General features: G+C 43.6%; 1 long non-coding RNA gene across 9 annotated transcripts in view; it reads right to left on the minus strand.

Annotated features, from left to right (window-relative positions):
- The window catches only part of LOC103348347 (uncharacterized), a 370913-nt gene that overhangs the window by 99282 nt on the left and 248977 nt on the right, over positions 1 to 22654 (minus strand). Inside the window, exon 5 of one of the 9 annotated variants that reach the window (XR_016216909.1) lies at positions 9365 to 11236. The exons of the other annotated variants lie outside the window; for them this stretch is intronic. This is a non-coding gene — a long non-coding RNA (uncharacterized LOC103348347). Of the gene's footprint in view, positions 1 to 9364; positions 11237 to 22654 lie in introns of those variants that run through there. 9 annotated transcript variants of the gene reach the window in all.

Here is a 22654-nt window from a genome sequence, read left to right on the forward strand (position 1 = left end):
TAACATGTCTGCAGCCTGGGGTTTCACCACATTCATTTCTGGGCTTGTCATATGCTCTCTTGCTATTTATACTGCTTTGGGTCAGCTACTTGATACTTAATAAAATTTGCGTCCAAGCTGTCCTGCAGGGAAAATGACCTATCTTGGGGGAATGCTGTTCCAACGTTGTAACCTCTGCAGATTGCCCAACGTTCTTGGTAAAGGTTGCAGGACTGGAGTGAGGGGGAGGTCTGGGCCACCTCTTGGCATTTAGCAGCCATCAAGTGCTTTAAGCATCAATATCATTCTACCACCTGCACATGGGAGTGACTGTAGATGGCGTGAGCAATGTGGCAGTTCAGCCCCTGATCAAGGTCACAGCAGGGAGGGTTCCCCAGAGATGATTTTACCAACCTCTCCTTTATTTTGGAAAACAAGATGAGAACAAAATAGAGACAAGAATGGACTGATGAGATGGAAATAATGAGCCATTTATAAACCCAAAAAATGAGACTGCCAGGAAAAACAAACAGCAAAAAAGTACATTTTATCAGAGGCCTTTGCTGCCCAAGGCTAGTGGGGGTCAAGGTACTGACTGTTCAGCTTCCTGGGCCAAGAGCTACAGTAAGTCATGCCCCCCCGCCGCTGATCACATCGCTCCTCTCAGCTTCATCAAGCAACCTTCCGCACCTGGTGGAGAAGAGCGGTCGTGTTTTCTGTGTGTGCTGGATGGACGTTTCACATTTTTGATAAAGATGTGAAGTCACGTTGCAACACTTAACAAGTGTTTCTGCGTAAATGTTGTGCAATCCTGAGAGGCACCGGGGTCTGTGCATCAGCGGCACACCCACTAACCTGCGGCTTATGTAATGTGTGATCGGGCCTCCAGGTTCTCCCTGAAAGAATGTTTGGGCTCTGAACTTGGCCCTGGTTTCCGGCAGTTCTTTGCCCTAAAGGTGTGTGGAATGGCTCAGCTGTCAGCACCTGCTGGCAAGATAAAGAAAAGTGCCTGAGGCTGATCCTCCTCTGGCACCAGTACCAGGGAGGCTGGCAACAGTCCCTGATGGCCTTGGCCCACCCTGCAGCACCCTCAAGGGAGAGGGAATGAGGCCAGAAGATGCAGCAGGGACTGCTACGAAGGGTGACAGCATGGAAAGGATTTCCCCAAAGCAAGGCATTCTAGCTACTGCAGAAGCACCCTTCCAAGGGTTGCATACAGCTATTGGAGGATTGAAAACTTGGTGCTCTGCTCTCTTCTTGGGGCTTACCTTATAAAGAAGACCAAGGCTTTGGAGCCCTCTGCACCCCAGTCACTATAGTAGGCCTGTGTCCTTGCCTGGCTTCTGTTTCCATCCAGGCTTCCATTCACTTGATAACACTCTTGAGCACCTGCTCTATGCTATGTGCTGCGCCAAGCCCTGGGCACCAGGCAGGGCTCTCTCAACACCTAGTGGCCCCTTTCAGAGTTCCTGGCCAGTGCTTAGTGGGCTCCCTCTCTTGTGTCACTCTCAGCACCCCTTGTGCCCAGAGCATTCTTCCTTCCATTCACCTGTTAGGACTGTTTCTCCATAATCCTGGGGGTGGAACTATTGCTGTATGGTCCTCATCATAGTAATCTCACAAATTATTCTTAGAAAAGGGTTGATTTTAGAAATCATGATTTCCTCCCAGGAGTTTCTGTATATTAAATAGTGATGGTGTCAAGGTGGAGTTTTGCACAGTGGTTAAGTCGCCACTTGGAACACCCACACCCCTTATTTGAGTGCCTGATTGGAGTCCCCACTTACATTCTTCTGACCCATCTTTCTGCTAATGCACACCCTGGGAGGCAGCAGGAGATGGCTCAAGTACTTGGGACCCTGCTACACATATGGGAGACTCAGATTGAGTTCCCTGCACCTTACTTCAGCCTGGATCAGCTTAGTTATTGTGGGCATTTGAGGAATGAATAGCGTGAGGAAACAATGTATTCCATGGAATGAACAATGCAGAAATTGGAGGATTTGAAGTCAGAGGTGGAGGGTGGAGGAGGTGGGGATGTAATACCTTGTCTGAGCAGAATCTTCCCAATTTCACTAGGGTGACAAGTAGATTCTTTTACCTCTTTATATATTATTAGTGAGCTATGCTTTTAATCATTAAGTGGGCAAATTTTATAGTTGGACTACCTGGTTCAAATTGCAACTCTGCAAGTAATTACCTAAGAGAGTTATTTGATCTTTACTCCTTAATTTCTTCATATGAAAAGAAAAATGGTAGAAATTAAGTAATTTTACAGGGTGGTTTGAGATCAACATAAATTAATATGTATGAAATCTTTATAATACCACATGTATTGTAAGCACTTAAAATCCTAAATTTGATTTTTTCATAAAGCTAACTCCATGCTTTCTATTTTGTAGTCAGAGTCTCATGGAAAGTCCTTCACAAAGACAGGAATTGGGTAGTCATTCAGTATAGCAATTAAAATGCCAGTTAAGATGCCTGCATTCTTAATGGGTTTGAAATTCATTTCCAACTCCTAAATCCCAGCTTCCTGCTAATGCAGAGCCTAGGAGGCAGCAGTGATGGCTCAAGTAATTGGTTCCTATCACCCACATGGGAAAGCTGAATTGAGTTCTCAGCTCCTGGCTTTGGCTTCAGCCATTGTGGGTATTTGTGGAGCAAACCGGTAGACAGGAGCTCACTCCTCCTGTGTGTGTGTGTGTGTGTGTGTGTGTGTATGAGAGAGAGAGAGAGAGTGTGTGTGTGTGTGTGTTTCTCTCTGTCTCTCTGCATCTCAAATAAATATTTTCTCTTTAAAAAAAGCAAGATTTTTAAAATAATCATTTTATTTATTTGAAATGCAGAGTTATGGAGAGAGAGATAGAGAGAGACAGACAGAGAGAGAGTCAGTCCTCCTTTTCCGTGTTCACTCTCCAAATGGTCACAACAGCCAGGGCCAGGCCAGGCTGAAGCCAGGAGCTTCATCCAGGTTTCCCACATGGGTGCAGGGGTCCAAGGATCTGGGCCATCCTCCACTGCTTTCCCAGGTACATTAGCAGGGAGCTGGATCCAAAGTAGAGCAGCCAGGACTCAAACCTATGCCTGTATAAGATGCTGGTGCTGCAGGTGGCATCTTAACCTGCTATGCCACAACACTAGCACCAGGATTTCTTTTCTTCTTCTTCTTTTTTTTTTTTTTTAGGCCACAGTTTTATCTACAAAACAGGAAGTGGCAATTGAATAAGAACATAGGAGCAGGGGACCCATCAAGTAACTACAGCCTGGTTTCTGACCTCTACTTGCACTGTGACCTCAGCCAGCTCACTTAACCTCCCTGCATCCCAGAAATTGGACTTGACCCCAAATTCAGGCCATTCAAATAAACTTGCAGAATTTTTGCCATTTCCTTGTTCTACCTTCTTATACACAGATCCTTATTTAATGGTTTCCTTAAGATAATCTTTAAAAAACTCACTTTCATAAGCAGCCTCAGAAAGAGTAGTAATATCCATGCTCTAAAGGGTTTGATATGCTAGGTATAGATCTTTCTAATGCATGTTAAAATAAATAATGAGATCTTTTTAATGTTTGTATAAAACTTAAATCATCTTGCACGCCATCAACAATGTGTACATGGCATTTTAAGTAACTCTAGATTAAATGTTCTTTATGGAGTCAGCCAGATATAAAAATCTCAATTACTCTTATATAATTTTCGAATAATTTTTAACTTTAGATGTTTTCCTTCGTATTGCTTCCCTCTTTGAGAGCACAGGCTACGGATTATTCTTGTATAGATTGAGGGCACAGACTACAGGTTATTTTTGTACCTCTTTAGGCACCCGGGACAGAGAAGAGTAATTGATAAAACTTCACTTAACTTTAAATTATAAATACAGCATACATACAACTATATCCATCATCTATTCATCCCTGGCTCATTCCCAAATGCTCACTTCTCCACATCAGTGCTGCTGTGTTGCTTGGGTGAGTGACTGTTCACTAACTGTTGTGAAGTGTGGGGTCCCAGGCCTTGAGTGAGCCCACAGGAAATGGCACCTTCCCAGACTTCCTTCCCTTTCCTGTGCCCCTTTGTTAGGAGTAACTGTTTGTCCGTGTGAAAAGTGAGCCCACTTCCTAAGGAGCTGCATAGCGCAGCTCTGGTCAGGCCTGTAATACTTGCTGTCCTCAGGGTCAGCCTAGAAGAAACAGAAACATCTAATCTAAGAAAGAGAGAAATTATATTTCTAAATGGTATTATTAGAGATCTGAAAAACTGCCCAGAAGTTTACTAAAAGTACACCAGCAAAAGTGTAATACACACCCACAGTAACATGGTATCATTCAGGCTTCAGAGATTAATCTCTCAATGAACTAACATTTATTAAGCAACACCTTGAGCCCTTCTCTATTGATAACTCTGGGAGAGACAATTCTGAGTAAGACTACCAGGCTGTAAAAGAAACCAGACTGCAAGCATCTGTAAGGAAAGGATACAAGGGGACTTCAAAAAGTTCATGGAGGGGCAGGCGCTGTGGTGCAGTGGGTTAAAGCCTTGGTCTGCAGCGCTGCATCCCACATGGGCGCCGGTTCAAGTCCTGGCTGCTCCTCTTCTGATCCAGCTCTCTGCTGTGGCCAAGGAAAGCAGTGGAAGATGGCCCAAGTCCTTGGGCCACTGCACCCACATGGGAGACCTGGAAGAAGCTCCTGGCTCCTGGCTTCGGATCAGCTCAGCTCTGGCCATTGCAGTCATTTGGGGAGTGAACCAACGGAATAGAAGACCTCTCTCTCTGGTTGTACCTCTCTCTGTGTAACTCTGTCTTTCATATAAATAAAATAAATCTTTTTAAAAAAAGTTCATGGAAAAACAGAACTAAAAGTATGTGCTTATTTGAGTACAAAATTTTTTTTTCATAATACATAAGTAATATGTATTATGAAAAAATGATGCATAGATTTAAAAACTGTTTTTGTAACAAATAAACTCATAAAGTGCAAGTGCTCCCATCCTCAAATGCCAGTAAAGTTCAGGGCTGGACAGAGGTCAAAAGCAAGAGCTGGCCGGCGCCACGGCTCACTAGGCTAATCCTCCGCCTGCGGCGCCGGCACCCCAGGTTCTAGTCCTGGTTGGGCCACCGGATTCTGTCCTGGTTGCCCCTCTTGACCAGTCCAGCTCTCTGCTGTGGCCCGGGAGGGCAGTGGAGGATGGCCCAGGTGCTTGGGCCCTGCACCCCCATGGGAGACCAGGAGGAAGCACCTGGCTCCTGGCTTCGGATCAGCACAGCGCACTGGCTGTAGCTGCCATTTGGTGGGTGAACCAATGGAAGGAAGACCTTTCTCTCTGTCTCTCTCTCTCACTGTCTAACTCTGCCTGTCAAAAAAAAAAAAAAAAAAAAAGCTGACACAACAATCCAGGTCTCCACGTGGGTAGCAGGAACACAGTCACAGAGCAGGGAATCAAACACAGGTACTCTGATGTGGGATGAGGGTGCTATGGGACCCAATCAGGGAGATAAGATTAGGCTCATGAGCTGCAGACCATGATCCCCTTTGTCTCAGCTGTATCCACCCACCTGCCAATCAGACTACGTAACCACTCCTCTTTTGGAAGTGAATAAGAGGTCTGGAGCATGATGAGCCAGCCCATTTCAACCGCCACTCCTGGCACTTCTGCTCATGCAGTTCCCACACGTCTCTGGCCTGCAGACTCCCACATAGGGTCCCTGGGCTACCCCCTGAGATTTTGGTATGGAGCTTCCTGTTTAATCTTTCTGACCCATTCTCCCTTAATAAAGCTTTCACATTCCTGTGTATTTCTTGCACTAAATGAACCTCAAACCTTACCATATTGTCTACTTCATTTGAGCCAGTATTTAGAATTCTTATCTAAATAAATGGCAGGAACCCCAAAATATTAATTTTGGCTTAGGATCCCCATAACAAATGTATCTTAACCACAGGCCTACTGCTGGTCCCTCAATTCATACTTTCATACCTTTTTCCATGAAATTCTGAAGTACCCTTGTTACTTGAGTGAAATGTCATATATGTAGCAGTTATGTATTTAATATTTGGTCCATAAATGAATAAATAACCTCATTCTAATACTTAAGAATCTTACAGGAGGAAAAGATTCAAAGCATAGACAAATGAAGGATTAATTAACAATACATCTAACATTACAAGAGATAACACAGGCTAATATAAGGTTGAATGAAGGGCATACTGTAATACACCCTCCCCCAAAGTATTGGTTCAGCACCAGCTCTCACTAAAGAATGTGTGTTGGCCACACATCTGTATTCATTTTTCCACCCATGAGCGCAACTTCAGAGAGAAGAGGCTAGGTTGTTGTCATGTGACTGGTTTATAAAGGCCACTGACGTGTTGGCTCCTGACAGTGAGCAGCGTATTATTTAAAGTAAATAAGTCAGTGTGTGTTTAACCTTCTGAGCATTCTCCAGTCATCAAAAGGCAAAGAGAGAAATGGCAACGGCATCACCTTCAGAGCTATGGAATTGGAATAAAAGACAGAAACTAGAAGGCTTTAATTAATGATTTTTGTAGACTTTCTTCAAGGTAACTCTCCAACACAAAAAGGCCTTTGCCTTGACTTCCTGGGGGGAGGCACTGGACTTTTCTTTACAGCTCTCTAGGATTCCAAACCATCAGCATAAAAATAGCAGCTCAAATCAATGTTGTCCATTATTCATTAGTTACCAAAATACCCTTCCCAAATCAACATTTAGCTGAAAGACACCTTCTTCCATAGGGTTTTGAACCATTCTTAGCCATGCATCAGACCATATTTTCCAGTCTATTTTATTGGCACTGAAACCACCATCAGAAAAATCCTAATGAAGTAGGAAGAACTATATTTCCATTAAAATTATTTTTCAAAGAAGTTGACTTGGGACCAACGCTGTTGCGTAGCTGGTAAAACCACCACCTGCAGTGCCAGCATCCCATATGGGCACCAGTTCAGGTCCCAGCTGCACCACGTCTGATCCAGCTCTCTGCTATGGCCTGGGAAAGCAGTAGAAGATGACCCAAGTCCTTGGGCCCTGCACCTGCATGGGAGACCTGGAGGAAGCGCCAGGCTCCTGGCTTCAGATTGGTCCAGCTCCGGTCACTGCGGCCATTTGAGGAATAAACCAGAAGATGGAAGACCTCTCTCTCTTTCTGCCTCTGCCTTTCAAATAAATAAACAAATTTTAAAAAAAAAAAAAGCTGACTTATTCACCTGAGCAATACAAATTCCAGTGTGAAAAACAGGACAGAACAGAACATAATAGAAAGCAAATTTCTACTGACCTGAGGACCCAGGCTTCCAATCCCTTCTGTAATAGACAAATCCTTAAATTTCCCGAGTATTTGTTTAAAAATACCCTGTGTATATACAGGCAGATATGCTGACCTAAGCCCCTTCTCTTTCATTTACCAACTCATATTCCTCAATGAAACTTAACACATTGGAGGGTTTGTTGGAAATCTATATGCAGATACACTGTAACCCAAAATATGAATGTTCCATAATGTACTCTTGCCATAATGTACTCAGTCTCTTCCGACAGACATATGATGGTTTCCAACTTTTACCCCCACAAACATATTTTTGCACATAGGTATAAACAAGACTATGGAATTAATCTCATAATGTGGAATTGCAGAGTCAAAGGATATGTGAATTTTAATTCTGATAGACACTATCAACAGGGCATGCTTAACTTATAATGAGAATTGCCAAAAGTGAAGTATTTATTCATGCCAGAAACAAGGAGTAAAGACAGTATTTCACTTTAAACTTTAATACATCAGGTAAACAGGCAGCACACTTGTTTTAAGAAACTCATTTGCCAATGTCTTTCCCAACTAAACACACACACACACACACACACACACACTGTTATAAATCATTAAAGACATACTATGAACCAACAGGTACACAAAAAAATGCCCAAAATCACTATCAGGGAAATGCAGATAAAAACTACAATGAGATACCACCTCCCGCCAGTTAGATTGGCTATTATCAAAAAGACAAAAAAAAAACAAGTATGAGTAAGGATGTGGAAAAAAAGGTAACTAGCATATAAAGTAATGTACATATCGCAGAAAACAGTACAGAGGCCCCTCAAAAAACTAAAAATATAACTACTGTATATAGAACATATATATGTGTATATAATATATATTTATTTATATATACAAAAAAAACCAGCAAACCACTATTGAGTATATATCCAAGGGAAATGATATCCATATGTCAAAGAGATATCTGCAATCCCATGTTTATTGCAGCACTATCTACAATAGCCAAGAAATGGAAATAACCTAAGTATCTTTCTACTGATGAATGGATAAAGAAAATGTGGTACATATATACATACAATAGAATATTAATCAGTCATAAAAATGAACAAAATTTTGTCTTTCACAACAACATGGGTGGAACTAGAGGTCATTATGCTAAGTGAAATAAGCCACACACAGAAAGACAAGTATCACATGATCTCACTAACACGTGAAGTCAAAAAAGAAAATATGTAATCTCTTTTTTTTTGTCTTTAACAGGTGGAGTTAGACAGTGAGAGAGAGAGAGAGAGGGAAAGGTCTTCCTTCCGTTGGTTCACCCCCCAAATGGCAGCTACAGCTGGCGCGTTGCGCCAATCTGAAGCCAGGAGCCAGGTGCTTCCTCCTGGTCTCCCATGGGGGTGCAGGGCCGCAGGGCCCAAGCACTTGGGCCATCCTCCACTGCCTTCCCAGGCCACAGCAGAGAGCTGGACTGGAAGAGGAGCAACCAGGACAGAACCGGCGCCCCATCCAGGACTAGAACCTGGGGTGCCGGCGCCGCAGGCGGAGGATTAGCCTAGTGAGCCACGGAAATGGCCTGTAATCTCTTAGAAGTTAAAAGTACAATAGAGGTTACCTGGGCCTGCAGAGGAAAGAGAGGAGGAGAGGATGGGGAAAGTCTGATCAATGGGTACTAGATTAGAGCTAGGCAGGAGCAAGTAGTTCTTGGGTTCTATTATACAGTAGATTGACGATAGAGAATGTCAATGTACTGTATATTTCTCTATAAAACAAACTAGACAGTAACATTTTAGATGTTTTAACTATAAGGAAATGTTAAATGTTTAAAGAGATAAATACGTAAGTACATTTACTCTGATTGGACATTACAGAATACACACATGTACTGAAACATCACACAGGATCCCATAAATACATAACATTTTTAGATCTATAAAAATTTTTTTCTAATTAGATAAATTTAGTTTTGTGGGAAACCAACTAAATCAAATGTATATGGTGTGTGTGCATGCATACATGCTGTGGCAACCACTTAGCAAATGAGGAACTCACCAGAGTCCCTTCCCACCAAATTGCATGAGTGCTTGTTGCAATGGGCTTACCTCACTGGTGCTACACACTCTACGGCCTCATCCTCAGTGTGTTTACCACCCTTTGTGGCCCTGGTCAGTTAGCAACACTGCCTTACTTTGCTTTTGCAACCCAAGCCAAGGTCAGCTTCTGCCCCTGCCCCCGTCTGCTCCTGCCGCTGCCCCCGTCTGCTCCTCCTTCCTTAAACAGGGCCATCATTTCTCCTCACCATGATTCCCCCACAGAAGCAGCCAACCTTAAAGTGTCAGGGCAGGCAGATAATTGATGCCTCTGGTAAGAGGCTGCAGGTACACTGGGACTTTGATTTAGTAATCTGAGTAATATGCACTCTTAGTAACATGAGTAATCAAGCTGCTAGCCGTGGGGGTGAGTGACTAACTAGACATCCTGGTCATCTGTTCAGCCGCTACTTCCTCCAACAACTTCTTCTTTTTTATTTTTTAAATTTATTTTTAAGGAATATAAATTTCATAAGTACAACTTTAGGAATATATTTATTCTTCCCATCATACCTGCCCTCCCACCTGCACTCCCACCCCTCCTCCTCTTCCCTCTCCCCTTGCCAGTCCCATTCTCGATTAAGATTCATTTTCAATTAACTTTGTACACAGAAGAGCGACTCTATGCTAAGTAAAGATTTCAACATTTTTCACACACACACACACACACACACACTGTTTGAGAACTAGTTTTATAGCTAACTTTCATAATACAACTCATTGAGGACAGAGGTCCTTCATGGGGAGTTAGTGCACAGTGACTCCTGTTGTTAATTTAACAATTAACACTCTTATGTATGACGAAACAACTTATTCTAATTAGAACAGAGCCTCAGAGCAGTCTGCAGTTTCTCTAGTGTTTACCCAACACACTCCATCCCCAGCTGGGACTTCTTTTCTATTTGCTCTGGTAAGGTGAGAAGCAGTGTGGGAGCTTTGTGTTTGTTTTGTAACCAGCTGTAACCATTTTCTCTTCCCCGCCTCTGACCACAAACACATTAGCTTCCTGGTAACCATTCAAGATCCAACCCTAGCCAGGCTGAAGCAAAATGAAGTCATTTTGATTTAATGGGTGACAACCAATTAAGGAAATATTCTTCTTACAATTAGAAGAGGCTGGGCATGTAAAATGGCACAAGGCTACTTATTTATTTACTTATTTGAAAGGCAGTGTGACAGTGAGAGGGAAAGACAGAAAGAAGTCTTTTATCTACTGGTTCACTCACCAAATATGTCTAACAGCTAGGTCTCCACCAGGCTGAAGTCAGGAACCAGAACCTCCATTCTGGTCTCCCATATGGGTGGCAGGGGTGCAAGTACTCAGCCACCTTCCACTGCCTTCCTGGCTGCATTGGCAGGAAGCTGGATTGGAAGCAGAGCAGCCAGGATTCAAACTAACACTATGTGATATGGGATGCAAGGATTGCAAGTGGCAGCTTTACCTGTTGCACCACAGTGTCAGCTCTCTACTTAAAATATTTTTTGGCCCCATGATCCATGAAATAACTTCTGTCATATGAGCAATCAAGAAGCTTCATTTTTACATTTACCTCAAGGAAGCTGAGACCGGATGAAAGAAAAGTTAGATTTAGACTATGCAAAGGAGTTAGTTCAATATTCACATGCTGTGAGCTTTTAAGGCTCCTTAACCCAGACGGCCTTTTCCGTTAGTGATCAAGGGGGAAAACAGATCTTGTGCTTAAGAATTAAAGTAAAAATGAGAAACGCAAAGCACTATGTAGATAGTTTGTTGGTATACCTCAGGCTCACCAGAGTCAGTCGTTTGCCCAGGTGAGAGCTTAGAAATTGTCACTGCAACTCTTGACTCTGTCATAAGCAGTTACCAGGAAGCAACAGGACCCCAAGGCCTAGCAACAGGGATAAAGAATGGATGATAGGTAGAGTCACAAAGTCATTCCAGATCAGCTACCGACACCTTGAAAAAAAGCTGTAAACACAAGCCACTGACTAAATCTCCACTCAATAGCAGAGTTCAAAATCAGTAAAGATAGGAGCATGCATTTAGCCTGGCACTTAAGATGCCCGCGTCCCGTGTCAGAGTATCTCAGAGTCCCAGCTTTGCACCTGATTCCAGCTCCCTACTAATGCAGACTCTGAGAGGCAGTGGTGTTGGTGTAACCAGTTGGCTTCCTGCCACCACCTGGGAGGCCTGGATTCAGTTCCAGAACCCAGCTTTGACAAGTCCTTAAAGAAAAAAAAAAAAAAGAAAGAAAGAAAGAAAAGAAAACTCCTCATTTAGGGCACATACAACAAAGATGCAAACAGATTTTTAGCAACAGATGTTGGTGTTTTTTGTTTGTTGTTTTATTTGACAGGTAGAGTTTTAGACAGTGAGAGAGAGAGACAGAGAGAAAGATCTTCCTTCCGTTGGTTCACTCCCCAAATGGCCACTCTGGCCGGCATGCTGCGCTGATCCGAAGCCAGGAGCCAGGTGCTTCTTCCTGGTCTCCCATGCGGGTGCAGGGACCCAAACACTTGGGCCATCCTCCACTGCCCTCCCAGGCCACAGCAGAGAGCTGGACTGGAAGAGGAGCAACCGGGACTAGAACCCGGCGCCCATATGGGATGCCGGTGCTGCAGGTGGAGGATTAACCAAATGAGCCACAGCACTGGCCCCTGGTGTTTTTTTTTTTTAAATAACTTTAACAGACATATAGAACTTGTGCACATTTATGGGGTATTATATGATGCCGTGAAACATGTATACATTGTGTAATAAACAGTCAGGGTAAATATATTTATCCTTTCAAGCATTTATTTATAGTGAAAGCACCCAAAATTCTATCTTCTAGGCTTTTAAGTAGAAAATATACAGTATATTATCATTATCTATAATCAATCTACTGTGTCATAGAACTCTAGAAGTTCTTATTTCTATCTAACTATAACTTAGTACCTGTCAATCAATATTTCCTCATTCCTGCCTCCCACTTCCTTTCCCAGCCTCTGGGAACCACCAATATATTTTTAACTTGTATGAGATCACCTATTTTTAGACTCCACAAATGAGTAAGATTAAGTGATATCTGTATTTCTGTGCTTGGCTTATTTCACTTACATAATGACTGCCAGTTCCAACCTTTTTATGACAAAGTAGTATTCCAGTGTGTATATGTACAACATATTCTTTTAAGATTTATTTATTTATTTATTTATTTTTTATTTGACAGATAGAGTTAGACAGTGAGAGAGAGAGACTGGTTCACTCCCCAGATGGCTGCAACAGCCGGAGACAAGCTGATCCGAAGCCAGGATCTAGGTGCTTCTTCCTGGTCTCCCACGTAGGTGGAGGGGCCCAAGGACTTGGACCATCTTCTACTGCTTCCCCAGGCCATAGCTGAGAGCTGGATTGGAAGAGGAACAGCCAGGTCTTGAACTGATGCCCATACTGGATGCCGGCTCTGCAGGAGGAGGATTAACCTACTGCATCACAGCGCCAGAGGTTCCATCACATTTTAATTTCATTTTGTGAACTACTTAGTTGAAATATTTCTGCTTGATTTTGCCAAATTTATTTCACCTCTTCAAAAAACATCTGTGTTAGATTATTTAATAATTTCTCTGTGTTCTCTTAGATTTTGTTGTCTCTTTAAAACAGCTACTTTGGGGCCAGCACCGTGGCTCACTTGGTTAATCCTCCACCTGCAGCACCGGCATCCCATATGGGCACCGGGTTCTAGTCCCGGCTGCTCCTCTTCCAGTCCAGCTCTCTGCTGTGGCCCAAGAGGGCAGTGGAGGATGGCCCAAGTGTTTGGGTTCCTGCACCCGCATGGGAGACCAGGAAGAGGCACCTGGCTCCTGGCTTCGGATCAGCACAGCATGCCGGCCAGAGTGGCCATTTGGGGAGTGAACCAACAGAGAGAAGATCTTTCCCTCTGTCTCTCTCTCTCTCACTGTCTATAACTCTACCTGTCAAATAAAATAAAATAAAAACAGCTACTTCAAAATCATCTTGTGGCCATCACTGTGGCATAGTAGGCTGAGCCTCCACCTGCATCCAATATGGGGTGCAAGTTCATGTCCTGCCTGCTATTCTGATCCAGCTCTCCACCTGTGGCCTGGGAAAACAGTGGAAGATGGCCCAAGTACTTGGGCTCCTGCACCCACATGGGAGACCCAGAAGGGATTCCTGGCTCCAGGCTTTGGATTGGCCCAGCACCTGTTATTGCAGCCATTTAGGGAATGAACCAGCAGATGGTTCTCTGTCTGTAACTGTACCTCTCAAATAAATAAATAAAATCTTTTTTTTTTTAAGAAATCTTTACCTGAGCATTTGTGAATTTCAGTTCCTTGATGGTTGGTTTCTGGCACCTTATTTTTCTCTTTAGGTGAGGTCATAGTTCCCAGGAAATTCTTGAAGCTTGTTGGAGAACAACATTCTCTGTGCACTAAAAGGATTAGCTATAGTAATCTGGCTTTATCTGTGGCTAAGCAGTCTGTTTTCTCTTAGTCTATGGATACTTTTGCACTAGACATCACCCTAAGTAATGGTTTGTCCCAGATCCATTGCTTATAAGTTCTTACTGACTCAGTCTTAGAAGACTCCCCAAACTCAACTTTGTCTCAAATCTGCAGCATATGTGTTGCTCTATATGAACTGGGGAAGCACTAAAAAGGGGTAGTCTGACTTTACAATCCTGTCCCTGTGGTAGGCTCCAACTCCTTGTCCTGTGTCCATGAATGCCATCTGCTAGATCACATCCAGAGCCCTCATCCCAGCAAGACTAGTGCAACTCAGATTGGACCAAAGCTAAGCCTGCTACAGTCTGTCTGCCAATAAGGTGGTCTCACTGCCCAGTGCTGCACCTTTGAGTTACTACTGATGCTGGTTAAGATACAAAACTGCTCAACTGGAACCATGGAACTCTGCCGGTAGTGCAGCCCTGGTCTGGGGACAGAGACCATTAGGATCTGCTCTGTGCTGGGTTTTCAATCTGGCACTGAGTCCCAAAACCAGTCCTGTGATTCCCTGCTGTCTACCCACAGTTGAAGAAGAGGTGACAGAGGCAGCCCCTCAGCTACTAGAGCAGGTTTTAGCAGGTCACACCTGGGGCTCACAGTCCCCAGGCCTTATGCAATCTTGGAAAAGCAAACCAGGCCTGCCAGGTACTAGTGGTGATATAAACCAAAGTGAGTCTGCCTCTCCAGGGCACAGGTCTCCAACTGACACTGGGGCAATTCCAGAGACTCCAAGCACAGATATTTAGCTCAGGACAGAAACCATTGGGACCTGCCCAGCATTAGGTTTTACCAACCCAGCTCTCAGTCCCAAGACACAGCCCTGTGACCCTTTGCTATCTGGCCAAGGTTGCAAGAGAGCAATAAAGGCACCCCGATCTCAGGGTGGTCACATGTGGTTCCTACAGTCACAGCTCCCTACAAAGTCCCAGTGGTGTCTGCCAAGCCTAGCGGAGGACTTATATTGGGGATTTTTCCTGTACCAGACTTTGAGCCAGGTATTTCACAGACTAAAAAGTCAGTAATTCTGCCCTGTAGTGGGCACTCATTAATTATTGTTAACTGAATAAATCAGTGCACCCACGAATGAATGAACAAAGGTTGCAGTCAGGTTAGGAAAGAAAACACAGACTTAATTTTCTATTTCCTGTGGGGGTGGTATGCACAGAATACAATGGTGTGGTGACCAGTTCTACCCAGGGGAGTAGGGAGAGGACTCAGACTGTAGGTGATAATTGAATGGGTAATGTTCAGATGAATGGAGAGGAAAAAGTGTTTAACATAGATAAGGGAAAGACCATAGCATGAGCAAAAGTCTGAAACAGATCAGCAAACTGCAGGCCATGGACTAAATCCAGTCCACACCCTGTTGTTATAAATACAGTCCTAGGGCCAGAGTTGTGGTATAGCGGGTTAAGCCACTACCTGGGACACTGGCATCCCATAATGGGTCACCAGTTTGTGTCCTGGCTGCTCCACTTCCAACCCAGTTCCCTGGTAATGTGCCTGGAAAAGCAGCAGAAGATGGCCCAAATCCTTGGGCCCCTGACACCTATATAGGAGACCCAAAGTGACTTCCAGGCTCCTGGTTTTGGCCTGGCCAGTCCCAGCAGTTGCTACTATTTGGTAAGTGAACCAGCAGATAGATAGATAGATAGATCTCTCTCCCTCTCGATTAACTTTGACTCTCAAATCATCTTTTTAAATCATCTTTTTATTTAAACATAACTACGCTCATTCATTTACATTTTGTCTATGACTGTTTTGTACTATAGCAGCACTACTGAGTAGTTACCACAGAGACCCTGTGACCCTGAAAACCAGAAATATTTGTTATCTGGCCCTTGACAAAAAGTATCTGCCACTCTTAGCCAAGAGGGACAAAAGAACTGACTATTCAGGGGCTTGTAGGAGAATCCCAACAGCAGGAACTTGGGGTCAAAGGGGGCTCCATGATAGATGAGACAGGAAGGTGAACAGGATCCAACCTACAAAGATTCTTCTATGCCATATTAAAGAAGCTGGTCACCAAGCCAGTGTTGTGGTGCACTGGGTTAAGTTACCCCTTTTGATACCACCATCATGAGTCCCAATCCTGCTCTGTGCTAATGCACCTGGGAAACAGTAGAAGGTGACTGACATACTTGGGTCACTACAACCCATGTGGGAAATCCAGATGGAGTTCTGTGCTCCTGGCTTCAGGCTTACTCAGCCCTAGCTATTGTGGCCATTTGGGGAGTGAGCCAGGATGGACAATCTCTTTTTCTGTCTCTTCCTCTCTGTGTGTCATTCCACCTTTCAAATAAATAAAATAAATCATTAAAGAATAAATAAATCAGAATCTGATCTTGTTTCCTTAGGAAATACATAACAATTGGTTTTACAGTTAGAAATGCCTCTCAGTATGGATAGCAGAGGCACACAATCATAGCAGACCACCTCTCCAAACCTCAGATCTCACAAACTCCTTGATTCAACAACTGCGGAAGGACTTAGTGCTGTCATTGTGCATCTTGCTCTGCATATGGGAAACAGAGTGTGGCATAAAGAGATAATCAATATTTATCAAATAAAGGGAGGAATAAAGAAAATATTTTTTGTATCATTATTTAAAGGTTTCCTGAACAGGTTGCCCGTGGCATGAAATGAAGCTAAGATTCCTAGTGGCTTCCAGTTTCCCCGATTGTAGGCGTTGAAATCCAGGCATGAGCAGGTTAACAGTAAATGCAAGCCAGACAGAAATGCCTTCCCTTCATCTCCAGTGCCAAGACCATCAAATACCAGTCACTGGCCAAACCTATGTTTATTCCATGCCCTGTGGCCTAATGAGAGGGGATGGAACCAGAAGCAGCTTTGCTAATAACTGTCATAAAAATAATAATATCACTTGGCTCCATGTGGCATCCTTCATTGGAAGATCATGAATCATTTTTTTCTCTTGCATAACTATCATTTCCATTTTATTTCCACTAGAGAAAGGTTGTGACTTGCCTAAGGCCACTGAGAAAACCAGAAAAGCGGTTTTCAAAAGTAGAGAAGGATGTGTGAAATCCAGTTTTTTTTTCCAAGCCTAGAATGGGCAGGGTTCATGACTCAGTAAGCAACCCAGCATGATCTGAGCCTAATGTTTCTTAAAAATGAATCATGCTAGGGGCCAGTGCCCTGGCTCACTTGGTTAATCCTCCACCTGTGGCGCCAACATCCCATATGGGCACCAGGTTCTAGTCCCGGTTGCTCCTCTTCCAGTCCAGCCCTCTGCTATGGCTTGGGATAGCAGTGGAGGATGGCCCAAGTGCTTGGGCCCTGCACCCGCACGGGAGACCAGGAGAAGCACCTGGCTCCTGGCTTCGGATCAGCTCTCTCTCTTTCACTGTCTCTGTCTCTCTCTCTCTGTCTAAAACTCTACCTGTCAAATAAAAAAAAAAAAAAAAAAAAAAAAAGAATCATGCTAGAGGAGACTCAGGACATAAGGATCTATGTCAGGTACATGTTCTCACATTGTCACACATTGTCCCTGCCCAGCAGATTTCAACATCTGTCATCTAAATCCATCACAGACTAGGCTCGTCAAGGTCCAGCCCACTGAAGTAGAGGGCGCCTGGCTCGAGTGTCCTCTCTTTCCTTTCTAAACATTTACCCAGCTGTCAGTACCTAGGGAGCTCAAGCCTCCCCACCCCTTTCTTCATCAGGAGCCTGTGTCTAAGACAGCCAGAGCTTCCAGTTGGTCTGTGATGACCATGGCATGGCCCTTTTATCCCAGCATAGTTATTAATCAATCCCCCTTTTATGCATAAAAAGATACCCCAGTTTGGGCCACAAATTATACAGTCACCTTAGCTCTAAAAAATCAGAAAGCAACCACAGTGAATCCAAAAGTCCTCTTTTAAAAAAATGTATGTATTTTTTTGGCAGTTAGAGAGACAGAGAGATCTTTTATCTGCTAGTTAACTCCCCCAAATGGCTACAATGGCCAGGTCTGGGCCAAGCCAAGGCCAGGAGCCCAAAGCTCCATCTAGATCTCCCTTGTGGGTGCAGGGGCCCAAGCACTTGGGCCGTTTGCTGTTTTCCCAGGCATATTAGCATGGAGCTGATTGGAAGCATAGCAGCCTGGACTTGAACTGGTGCTCCAATATAGGATACCAGCAATGCAGGTGGCTTAACCCACTGTACCACAATGCCAACCCCCCAAAGCCCTCTTTTCATCATGATTGTTCAATCTCAGTCTCTTTTGTTTCTTACAACTAGATCCGTGAACTCACGGTGGACCCCAACCCAAGTCAGTTCAAGGATCTCCTTTGAGAGGTAATTTAGCCTCTATACAAACTCTCCTGGAAAGAGTTTGCTACACAGCCCATTTAACAGTTCATTACTATTTAAAAGACTTTCTTTCCTTGTACCAAAAATCTGCCTTTTATAACTTTTTTATTATTTAAGACGGCGAGAGACAGAGAAAGGTCTTCCTTCCACTGGTTCAACGCCAAAATGGACGCCATGGTTGGTGTGGTCGGCGCGCTGCGCCGATCTGGAGCCAGGAGCCAGGTGCTTCCTCCTGGTCTCCCATGAGGGTGCAGAGCCCAAGCACCTGGGCCATCCTCCACTGCCCTCCCGGGCCAAAGCAGAGGGCTGGACTGGAAGAGGAGCAGCCAGGACAGAATCCGGCGCCCTATCCAGGACTGGAACCCAGGTGCCGGCACCACAGGCAGAGGATTAGCCAAGTTAGCCACGGCGCCGGCCAACCTTTTATAACTTTCATACATTGATACCATTCTCAAAAAGCTGAAAAACCATCCTCTTTCTTGGACTATAAGAATATCCCCTGAAGTCCTCTGCTCTCCAGCCCCAATACCACAAGGCATCAGGAACAAATTCTAGCACAGCATTAGAAAGGTGGCTTCAATGTCAGACATACTTAGATTCTGGTGTGGGCTGTTAAACACCATGGCTAAGTGACTTTGGACAAATACTTAACTTTTCTAACTTCACTTTCCTTGTCTGTAGCTTTGAACAAACATTAACTACTTGAGCTAGGCACTGGTAGTTGCATAGCCAATAGCCAGTCCGCCTTTCCTTTTTCACTAGTCAAGGGGCTCACTTCAATACTCTTGCATAAGCTGAATCCCTCACTGCTAGATGTAGTCATACAACACAGTTCTGGGCAAGGAAGTACAAGTGAGGTACCAGCTGGAGTTTGTGAGAGACCCTGTTGCAGGGTGCATGTTCAGCCCAAATCCAGGCTTTTTAGTTTTTGCCACTTAGTCTTGCCCTTCTTCCTTCTTTCTGTCCCCAAATCAGTTGAAATTAACAAAATAGAACAGTCACACAATAAACATGAATAGGAAAGCCCAAAGTGAAGGGGCCTAGATTTCTGATGTCATGTAGGGTACCCATACTTGCCCGGAAATGCTGGACCTTTTATCACATGAAAAAAAATTTAATTTCTCATTTGATTATACCATTGATGCTGAATTTCTACAACTTGCAGCCAAACCAATCTGAAATAACACACAGTTAGAGGGTTCTTGTGAACATTAAGTGAGATTCCTACAGTGCTTATCACAGTGCAAATACAGAGTGGATGGGTAGCTATTATAACTATCATGATTGCTATTATGAGTCATTGCCATGAACATTAGACATGGGCAAGAACACATGCGTACAGAAATTCTTACTTCCAAATAGCAGTAGTTCAAAAATACCTGTGATCTCTCAAGTACACACAAAAAAAGCCACTGGCAGGTATCTGGACAAGAGCGTCTCTGTTGATGGTTAATAAAGCTAGTTCTTCAAAGTCCCAGATCCCAGAAGCACAGAGAAATGAAATCCCACCTGGCTAGCAGGTCAGAGAGCAAGCATTTGCCTGCCATTAAGCCCTGCCTGGCTCCTTCCCAGGCAGAGAATCCATCCATGTCATACAGTGTCTCCTGGAGGTGCCGTCCTCTGGATAACAAGCAAAGCTCAACACTTTCAGGACATCATTATTTCATAGGAACAAAATCTACTGAGAAATCGAAGCTACACCTAATGCCAGTTGACCACAGGAGTACCTGTTCAAACATGGCACCGGGAAGGGAATTTGCTATCTAAAGTCTGACTGAGCCAGTGGCCAAGATCAAACAAGGATGAGATGGGCCATACATTCTTCCCTGGAGTCCATCAAGTTGCAGAGGCAGGATCACAGGGATCCATCATCACATTCACCCACTGGCAATCCAACTTTGCAGATATAGAAAGTGGTGCAGTGAGGGCCAGCACTGTGGCATAGCAGGTTAAGCCTCTGCGTGCAACACTAGTATCCGATACGGGCATGGGTTCGAAATCCAATGCTCAACTTTAGATCCAGCTCCCTGCTAATGTGCCTGGGAAAGCAGAAGATCGCCCAGGTGCTTAGGCCTCTGCTCCTGCATGGGAGACCCCAAAAAAAGCACCACTCCTTTGGCTTCAGCCCTGCCCAGCCCTGGCCATTGCAGCCATGTAAGGAGTGGACTAGTGGATGGAAGCTGTCTGTCTGTCTCTCCTCTTCTCTCTGTAACTTTGCCTTTCAAATAAGTAAAAAAATAAATTAAAAAAAAAGTGGAGCAGTGAAGAAATAAATAAATACTTATAGGTTTCAAGTCAAACTGGTCTAGGATTCAAATCTCAGAAGGTCATTTATAATCTGGGTAAATTTGGGCAGATCATTTTCCCTCTGAGTTAGTTTTTACATCTGTTACATGGAGACAGGCATGTTCAATTCCCAAACTTTCCAGGGAGATCATGCGTGTGATAGCATCCTGCATGGAGTTATCATTAGTCTCCCTTCCTTCTCTATCAGCAGGTCATACCTGGCTGGCTTGTGTTATCATGTTTCAGGTTCAGGGAGTAGACCCAGCTTGGGTCACTGCCACCAGGTACAACTTGCTGTCTTCTTCCTTGTGTGTCACCATCTAAATTTTCAGATCATATTTGGGGAGGCAAAGCCTTCCCCAAAGTTGAGGTCATAAAGCAGAAAAAGACACAGCTCTGCTTCTAGAAAGCACATTTGGTCGACTGTGAGCAAAGTCATCTTTCTGTAGCCACACTGCCTGGGGTGTGGGAATCACCAGGAAACCCAGCAGGAAAGAAAGGGCTGACCCCAACTGTCAGAGGTTACACCTAGACAAAGAGCTAAGAAGTAGGAGGTGCCCTACTCAGGCTCTCTGCTGTCTGGATATAGCACCCTTGTGCCCCAGCCCCAGACAGGATGAAATATAACAGTCACAAGATTCACACCTCAAGCCATGAAACATGATCTTCTTGCTACATCACCTGGCAGGTGTCCTTGACAGTTGGTTCCAGAGCTACAGTGGCTCATGCTGCGTATCCCTCACCTCTGTGTTACAGGAACTGCCTCCATTATTGGCTCTACTTTACTTTTCACCCTTGGCATATCTGGAGACATCTACCAAACACAGTTTGTGGATATTGAGACTTGCTGGTTATTGGTATATACATTTATTTCTCTGCAACTGTATTAACTAGTAACATAAAAACATGTAAGCATTAGCAATTCAGGGCCCACATAACATAGCTCAACACAAATGCATTTTGTCATAAAGAACAAACTAGTAGCAGCACACAGTACACACTAACTGTATGGTGGACTCCTCACTTCTACCATTATGGCCCTCATTTTACTAAAAAAAAAAAAAAAATGAGGCTTTTTCATATGTTTTCTTCATTCTGTCTCTTTTTCAGGAGGAGAAATTTGCTTAGGATATCTGAGCTTTAACAAAAATTCCTGGTTTTTTAAAAGATTCACTTATTTATTTTTTGAAAGGCAGAGTTACAGAGACAGAAGGAGAGATCTTCCATCTGTTGGTTCACTCCCCAAATGGCTACAATGGCTGGGGCTGTGCCAGGAGGAAGCCAGGAGCCTGGAACTCTGTACAGGTCTCACACATGCATGGCAGAGACCCATGTTCTTGGGCCGTGTTCTGCTGCCTTCCCAGGCACATCAGCAGGGAGCAGAGCAGCCAGAACTTGAACTGATGCTCATAAACTCTTAATTTTTAAGCTATCATTAAATGTATTAAAGTTCTAAGTCATTATGTGTTGAGAAGCTTTATACCAGTGGTTTACTCTACTAGCTTTCTAATTTCACCTTCACACTGGATTTCTCTTTAGTATATGCTGAGAGTGGGGAATCAATCTACTTTGCTTCACACAAGCATACTTCATAAAGTTTGCAGAAAAATTAAAAGATAAGGTTATTTTGGTATAAAAAATGAAAATCCATGCTAGGTTTTTTTTTTAATAATATATAGTTCCCTTGAACTTTTTGAAGGCCCTCAGAATCATGGATTTCAAAACTTTTTGGCAACAAAATAAACTTATCTTTTAATTCTACTTTCCACATTTTGAAACACCCTTGTATAATGAGCTGTTTCCCCACTACCAATTTGTGGGTTTTAGAAAATCCTAAAACCTTTTCCCATTACTTACTGTGTCGTTCATGTTTAACCCATGAGAGACCCTGTGGAGATCTGTTTCTGACTCCCTGTTCTTTTCCATGGGTGCATTTGTGCCCCAGGTCCATGGTTTTATCTGGGAGGGGAGTCTGTCCTCTTTTCTATTTATTTTCAAAACAAGTCTAGGCATCACAAAATTTTACTCATTCACATAAATTTTAGAGTAAGTATGTTGTAGTGTTCAAAATAAAAAAAAATAAAGTCATAATTTTGTCTGAAATTTCATTGAATGTATAGGTTAGATTTGAAAGAAGTTAACATATTTACATGTCAAACACGTGATACAACTTTTATTCAAAATTTTCAAACATATAACAGTTT

Source organism: Oryctolagus cuniculus, chromosome 11 (assembly GCF_051225735.1).
Source record: "Oryctolagus cuniculus isolate XC-2025 breed Fujian yellow rabbit chromosome 11, ASM5122573v1, whole genome shotgun sequence".
Lineage (NCBI taxonomy): Eukaryota > Metazoa > Chordata > Mammalia > Lagomorpha > Leporidae > Oryctolagus > Oryctolagus cuniculus.